Source organism: Nicotiana attenuata, chromosome 2, assembly GCF_001879085.1.
Source record: "Nicotiana attenuata strain UT chromosome 2, NIATTr2, whole genome shotgun sequence".
Classification (NCBI taxonomy): domain Eukaryota; kingdom Viridiplantae; phylum Streptophyta; class Magnoliopsida; order Solanales; family Solanaceae; genus Nicotiana; species Nicotiana attenuata.
This window is the reverse complement of record NC_031990.1, coordinates 44,427,768-44,435,963: the sequence shown is the minus strand read 5'-3', so window position 1 is coordinate 44,435,963 and position 8,196 is coordinate 44,427,768. Positions and strand designations below refer to the sequence as shown.

The window sequence follows — 8,196 nt, the reverse complement described above, 5'->3', positions numbered from 1 at the left end:
ACTCCCGAATGCACTTCGTTCATGATCTTTTCAGCTTCTCGGGAATCTACGCACCTCAAAAGATTCAAATCTGGAGTTCTTTTGTATAAGACCTCTCTACTAAAAAAGAAACTGCTTGCAAGCCTTCTGATAGTTCTCTTTTGATCTCCACTGGCTTGCTCGGGATATTCTTTTTTTTTTCAAAAACCTTTTGATATCATGATACCATGGCTGAACATTTGGCTCAATTTCAATTGCGTTACAATAACCATGCCTTTCTCGAACTTAAGTTCTAGCAGGTCAATATGAATATTACCCGGGTACGGCAACATTGAGCCCAAAGTAGCTGGTGCATCAGCTAGCTCATTGTGGAATCGAGGAATATACCTGAACTCGACAGACTTGAACCATTTCCTGAGATCTTCCTCATGTTGCCTGTACGGGATGCGTTTGATGTCTCGAGTTTCCCACTCTCCTTGGGCTTACCAAATAATTACATTAGAATCACCCATGATTAATAATTCCTCTACATCCAGATCAACTGCCATGTTCATGCCCATGATGCAAGCTTCATATTCGGCGGTGTTGTTTGTACAGAAGAACCGAAGCCAGGCTGTGGCCGGATAGTGCTGACCTGTGGGCGAAATCAGAATTGCTCCGATCCCGATGCCTTTTGCGTTTACATACCCAACAAAGAACATTTTCCAAGCATTACTGTTCTCTGGAATTACTTCAACCGAGTTCACTTCCTCGTTTGTAAATAAGTGCTCAATGGTTGGTATTCATCATCGATTGGGTTCTCAGCTAGATGGTCCGCCAAGGCTTGGGCTTTCATCACCGTGCGAGTGACATAGACAATGTCAAACTCAGTGAGCAGGATTTGCCATTTTGCTAACCTTCCAGTTGGCGTTGGCTTCTAGAATATATACTTCAAAGGATCCATCCTGGTTATGAGATATGTTGTGTAGGCCAACAAGTAATGTCTGAGCAGGGCGACCCAAGTTAGGGCGCAACAAGTTCTTTCCAACAAAGTGTACTTGGCTTCATAACTGCTAAACTTCTTGCTCAGATAGTATATGGCTTGTTCTCTCTTCCCGGTCACATTGTGTTTCCCCAAGACACAACCAAAAGAATTTTCCAGGACTATCAAATACAAGAACAAAGGTCTTCTCGGCTCGGGTGAAACCAATACTAGCGGATGTGACAGGTATTCTTTGATTTTATCAAAAGCTTCTTGGCATTCCTCTGTCCATTTGATTGCGGCATCTTTATTCAATAGCTTGAATATGGGCTCATAAGTGGTAGTAAGCTGAGCGATGCATCTACTGATGTAATTCAGCCTTCCCAGTATACTCATGACCTCTTTCTGGCTCTTCGGAGCTGGCAAATCCCGAATAGACTTTATCTTTGTTGGATCTAATTCGATACCCCTTCGACGGACTATAAACCCCAGGATCTTCCCAGACAGAACTCCGAATGCACATTTAGCTAGGTTCTATTTAAAGTCATACCTGCACAGATGCTCGAAGAATTTTCTCAGATATCGCACATGGCCTTCTTGCGTTCTGGATTTAATGATCACATCATCCACATATACTTCAATCTCCTGATGCATCATGTCATGGAAGATGGCCGTCATAACTCTCATGTAGGTTGCCCCGGCATTTTTCAGACCAAACGGCATGACCCTGTAATAGTAAGTGCCCCAAGGTGTGGTGAAAGCAGACTTTTTTGCATCTTCTTCATCCATCAAAACCTGGTGATACCCACCATAACAATTCACGAAGGACTGAATCTCATGTTTAGCGCAATGTCAACAAGAATGTGGATATTTGGCAGTGGAAAGTTGTCCTTAGGACTCGTCGTGTTCAAATCTCGGTAATCAACACATACTAGGGTTTTTCCATCTTTCTTCGGAACTGGAACCACATTAGCCAGCCACGTGGTGTATCGGACCATTCAGATCACACTAGCTTTCAGTTATTTCGTGACTTCTTCCTTGATCTTATCACTAATATCAGTTTTGAATTTTCTTTGCTTCTGTTGGACGGGTGGACAACCGGATAGGTAGGCAATTTATGTACCAGCAAATCAAAGCTCAGCCCTGGCATATCATCGTAAGACCATGCAAACACGTCTTTGAATTCAAACAGAAGTTGGATCACATGACCGAAGCATTAGACAAGCAAGGTTGAGGTAATGGGGCCCCTTCTTCAAATTGGTCGTCGATCACAATTTTGAAAGCTTGGTATACAATCTGCTTGCTGCCTTCCCTAGCTTCAAGACACGGAACTGAAGGGTCCCGGTAGATGGATTGCTCGTCCTCTCCATGGACAACAATTTCTTGATTTTCATATTCAAACTTGACCATTTGGTGAAGAGTAGAGGGAACGGCTCCAGCAACATGAATCCATGGTTTATCCAGGAGAAGATTATATGAGGTTTCCATGTCCAACACCTGGAAAGTCACCTCAAAATCCACAGGGCCAATAGTCAGAATCAGATCAATTTCTACTGTTGTGTCTCTCTTGAACCCCATCGAAAGCTCGCATGCAGACGTTGTTAGCCCGAATCCTTTATGTTCCAATCTCCATTCTCTAGAGTGTTGAGAGAGGGAAAATATCTACCCTGGGACCACCATCTAACATCACTCTTTCACATAATAGCCCACACATTTGACAGTCAAGTGAAGGGCTTTGTTGCGGACGGCTCCCTTTGGGGGCAAATCATCGCGGTTGAAGGAAATCTTGTTGACCTCAAAAAATCTTTCGGCCATTCTTTCCAGTTGTTCAACAGAAGTATCAACCGGGACATATGTTTCGTTCATTGTTTTAAGGAGCACTTTCTGGTGTTCATCCGAACTCAGCAGCAAAGATAAGAGTGAGACCTGGGAAGGAGTCTTCTGAAGTTGATCAACTATTGAGTATTCTGAAGTTTTAATCTTTCTAAAAACTCTTCTGCTTCCTCATTACTTACAGGATTCTGGATAGCATTCGCTTATCCCTGTTCAGTTTTGAGTTATTTAGCTCTTCTTGGGTATGATACTTCCCAGATTGATTCATCTCGTTCTTCTTCCATAACTTCTTTCCCTTTGTACGTAACCACGGTTCTGTTGTAGTTCCAAGGGACTGCGGTGGGATCTTTCATAAGACTCTTTGGTGCACGGCCGATAACCACGGGCTCAGTCAACCTTGGTGAAATTACCGGCCCCGTGTCACACAGGTCCCCTTTGGTACGTATAATTTTGGCACACTCAATATAGCCTTCCTTTCCTCAAATTTCTTGGGAGTGTTGAGGATAAGATGTTCTTTCTTGGGGCCTTAGGAGCATAAAGAACCACATTCTTGGCAGGTGCTGGCCCAATTTTTGTTTCAACAGCTTGAGCAATCGGAATAACTTTCTTTTCGGTTTTGGCTAGTTTCACCGCCGCTTTAGGTCTTGCCTCTGAATTGGCAATGGCAACAATGCCCTTCAATGCCGGGTCAAACTCTTTGTCATCGTAAATCATAACAATGATCGGCCCATTATTGTGAGCCGGTAATAGATTGTTGGTCACATTAGGGATCTCCTCGTCCCTCAGCACAATTCGTTTTTCTTCGATAAGGCTTTCGACCACCCTTTTGAGGGTACAACAATCTTCTATATCATGTCCTTCTACTCTTTAATGGTAGGCACACCTGGTACTGGCCATGTATGATGGGGACTCGGGATTTTTCCGATTGGGTGGCACAGGTTGCAATAGATCCAGTTGGATCAACTTCGGAAGCAGACTAGAGTAAGATTCACCAATAGGGGTGAAATTATTTCTCTTGGGAGGCTCACAAGGGCGTGGATTATGTTGGTGTGCATTTTGTGGCGGGAATGGATTGTACGGAGCTTGGTAGGAATGGTTATTTCTGGAAGGTGGAGCTAGGGTTTGGTTGTAATGCTGCTGGGGCCGTGTGTAAGGTTAGGCATTCATCAACGCATAGTGAGGCGGTGCCACGGCATAAGCTGCATCTTGATGTAGGTAATAGCGTTATGGGGTTCTTGGTGGCATATAAAAGTGGTCAAATGATCGGAAAGGCCCTCTTGAACCCGAAGCCATCTTTTTGAGATTAGCCAAACCTCCTGAGCCATTCTGCCTGGCTTGTGACGCAGCTTTCAAGGGGGCTTAACTCAAAATTCGTCCCGTTTTTAGGCCGTTCTCTACCATCTCCCAACCTGTAACAATTTCTGCTTCATCCATCGGAGGTTTTACTCTGGCGTCTTGCTCGCGCCATTTGATAACATATTCGCGGAAGCTTTCCGCAGTTTTCTTCTTCAAATTGGACAAGGAGTTTTTGTCGGGAGCGATGTCTAAGTTATGCTGGAATAGCCTGACAAAATCTCAAGCCAAATCGTCCCATATGTGCCGGTGGGTGATTTCTTGATCCATGTACCACTCGGAGGCAATTCCTGTAAATTTTTCGCCGAAAGAGGCCATCAGAAGCTCTTCTATCCCACCAACCCCTCTCAGCTGATTGCAGTATCTCTTTAAATGGGCGATTGGGTTCCCGTGCCCATTATACCTTTTGAACTTCGACATTTTAAAACCAGCAGGTAAATGAACATTGGGAAGCATGCACAAATCCAAATAGGAAACATTTTTTTGGCCACTCAGCCCATGCATGTTTTTCAAGCTATGTTCCAAACTTCTCATCTTCCGAGCCATTTTTTCCTGCTCGAGATTTCTAACTGTTCTTTCTTGATCAATCGGAGGCTCATACTGTGGCTGTTGAGCGTACGAGTCTGGAGTGACATGAGTCATATTAGGTTGAAATTGCGGGCCTTGGAAGGTGAATTTTTTGGGTTCAAAGCATGGCCTGGCCACGGTTGGTTGTGCCATGGTGAAGATCGATGGTGCGGAAAACAGTGTTGAAGTTACACCTAAAAATGGTGCCTGGGGGCGAATATCAGAAGGCATACCGATAAAGTTGGATGATATAGTAGGGTACCCAAATGGAACAAATGGGTTGGTCATGGGGATATTGGTTGTTCCACCCGTTCTTGGGATCAGCTCGGGGAAACCAGGGATAGCACTTGGTGGTTCTCTATAATTGGACCAGGCATCACATATTTCCAACATGCGGAGACGCAACCTCTTATTTTCTTTGACAGTAGCCGATTCAGGTTATGACATAACCGGTGTAGGATTATCCTTAGGATCAACAATGCGGAGACTACTTCCTGAAGACATTGGAACCTTTCCTTTGGATCTGGTAAAATAGGGGTGAGAAGCCAGATGACCGACAAAACCAACCACCTGAAGAAAACCTGGATACACTTGCACACACAACAACCTTGTCAGTTTTGAGACATTTAACAAATAGGGAATCACACATTGGGGATGCAATGCACCTGAATAGTTAAACGTTTCTAAAATATTTTTGCAACGGCCGCGTGTTTCATCCCAGCTTTCACTATCTCTTTTCTGCTCTGTAATTCTTTTCTTTCATTTTTTTTTCTCTTTTATTTTGTCATCCCTAGTTTTTTTCTTCCTGTCTCCACTCTTGGTTTTCTTTTTTGTTTTTTATCACACTATTATTCCTTTTTTTCTCAATTTTCTCTCTTTTTTGTTGATTTTTTACTCAACTTTATTATGGCTATGATCGCATCCGATAGGGATCGCCTATGTATCATGACGCCGCATGAATCCAACCATTACATAGTTCAGGGGAATAAATGCAAAATGATAGGAAAGAAAATTTGAGGGTTTTCAATATTTCATAAACAAAAATATTTTTTGCTTTTTTCTATTACTAAGACTCGAAAATATTTATAACTGAAAAGGAAAACAAACAGACTCTAAACAAAACAACAAACAGACTCGACATGGATGAAAGGACAAACAAGTAAAATACAGACTCAAAGACTGAATAATCAAGAACACAGATGAACCTCAAATGTTATTTCGGGATCCCGAGTGGCTTCAGTTAGTCTCAATGCGGGCCTTCTTGTAAACTCTTCTCGAAGGAGCTTGATCGTCCATGACCTAGCGAGCGAATAATAGTAACAAAGTAAAGAACATAGCTCGAGTCATATTTTCACACTCATGGCATTTCATTGCCGCGTAGTCAGCTATTTCCCTGATTTTGAGCTTGATAGCACCTTTCTGCTGGAGCAATCGCCCAATATGTTGTTCCCGAACTTCTACTAGTTGCATGGCCTCATTGTTTTGGTTTTGCAAAATCAACACACTTTCTTCCAATATGTTGACCAAGGCATAGCAGTGCTCCCTCTCTGCCCTGAAGTCTTTCACTTGTTGACCCATCTTGTTTTCAACAACGGCCAACTCTTTCCTTAAGGTCGCGATTTCTCTGTCATAGCTTTGCTTCACCTAGCGGGCTAGCCTTGTTTATTCTTTTGCATCTTTCCCCAGCTGGATTATCTAAAGTCGCTCATGATTTATTAATCCATCTCACTCCTCACAGGCGTTTCAGCGGCTATTCACATTTCCCGGAGTTGGTCTCGGAGTGCCTCGTTCTAATGGGTCAGACTTTTCTTTTCACCTTCAGCCTCTTGCGCCTGTAGGTAATTCTCAAATATGAGGTTTCTCAGCTTTTCTTCTAAGGCATGAATGGTTGCTTGATATCCCTTCTCCTTTTCTCCCCAGGCCAACCGCTCTCGGATTTTATCATCAAAAATGTGAACATGAGGCATTTTGGCTAGCCTTTCCAGCTCGGGCTCTGGCTTATCATCAACGCGAGACCTTTTCTCAAACCACATAGCATAGCTTGGGTCTACCTTACCCCTTGCGGGATCTGGCACCTGGGTATCATCTTTCAAGTACCGACAACCATTCCAAATTTGGTGGATTAAAGTCTCGGGGAGTGGAGCTTCTAGGTGTAGCTCAATGACTTGGACACTCAAATCTTCATCTTCGGGCACCAATTGGTACCTTCCCAACTGTCTTAGAACTCTCTGCGGTGCATACGGTTGGACACTTCTTAAACCCATCAGCAACAGATAGTTTTTTGAAGCCGTCATGTGTATCACTTCCCTTACCGGGAGCCATCCCAAAGTCCATTCAAATTTGACTCGCCTATAAAGATCTTAGATGGGATATCCACGCTTCAACCCCTTATGGAGAGTTACAAATTTTTACCCTTTCCTCGTAACTCTCAATGAAGTTGTTCTTGCTTGGTCCATAGCTCATGAATTTGGGGTGGTGATGGAGATGCTCAATCAACCACATCTGCAACAAAATATTGCACCCTTCGAAGAACTTTGCCCCGGATTTACACAACATCAATGCCCGATAAATGTTTGATAGTATAATTGGAGCAAGCTTGTGATTCTCTTTGGTAGTGAGGACTTGTGCAATTCTGCCCATGCGGATATCAATTATCCGCTCTTCATTTGGGAAGACCATAATTCCTAGAAACGCCGCTATGAAAGCCAAGCGACGATGAATTATCCATGTGTCCTTATTTTGGTTGTTACTTAGGCCCTTTTCATGTATTTCGAACCCATTTGAGTGCCCAAACCTGGAATACAGGAAATAAAAGGAACATCATCCTTTGTCTAAATTGTTTTTCCTGATTTGTTTACTGATGTTTAGAAAATCAAAGAATCGATGTATTGAGAGAGTCCTTGGGAATATAAGTTGCTGATTTCTCAAGTCCCGGTCGAAACCATAATATCCAGCTATTTCTTCTAAAGTGGGAGTAAGCTCAAAATCTGAAAAGCGGAAGACATTGTGAACGGGATCCCAGAAGGTTACTAAGGGCTCAATCAGATCATCCTACGATTTAACTTTCATAATATTTGTAAGAGCGCCCAAATGCTTAGTTACCCAATCCTGACCATCTTTCTCTAAGTCGTGCCACCACATCTGAAGCTGTAGTGGAGCCTGCTCTACAACTGTTAATGGTGGGTTCTTGACAGTGCTCATTTTGGTACCTGTGGATGGTTAGGGTTAGGGTTGACACTAGTACAAAAGACAAACCAATGGACTCTTTTTGCAAATCAATCTTTCAATTTTATAAGGAAAAATCAAAGGGAGGGTGGCTATTTATGCAATATTAGCCCAAAGCAAGGATGGCTATTTTTGCAACAGTTGCCCATTCACACTTTTAAGGAAAGTTTTGAGGGGGGAAGGGCACTCATGGGAAAAAGTGATGCCCAATTGACAGACATGTCCATTCTTGCAAGAATAGCCTTCGATAATTTTGGGAGATGTTCTAAGGCTATTCC

At 43.1% G+C, this 8,196-nt stretch overlaps 1 pseudogene; it reads right to left on the bottom strand.

Moving 5' to 3' along the window:
- Positions 7,082–7,894, bottom strand: LOC109218968 (annotated as a pseudogene).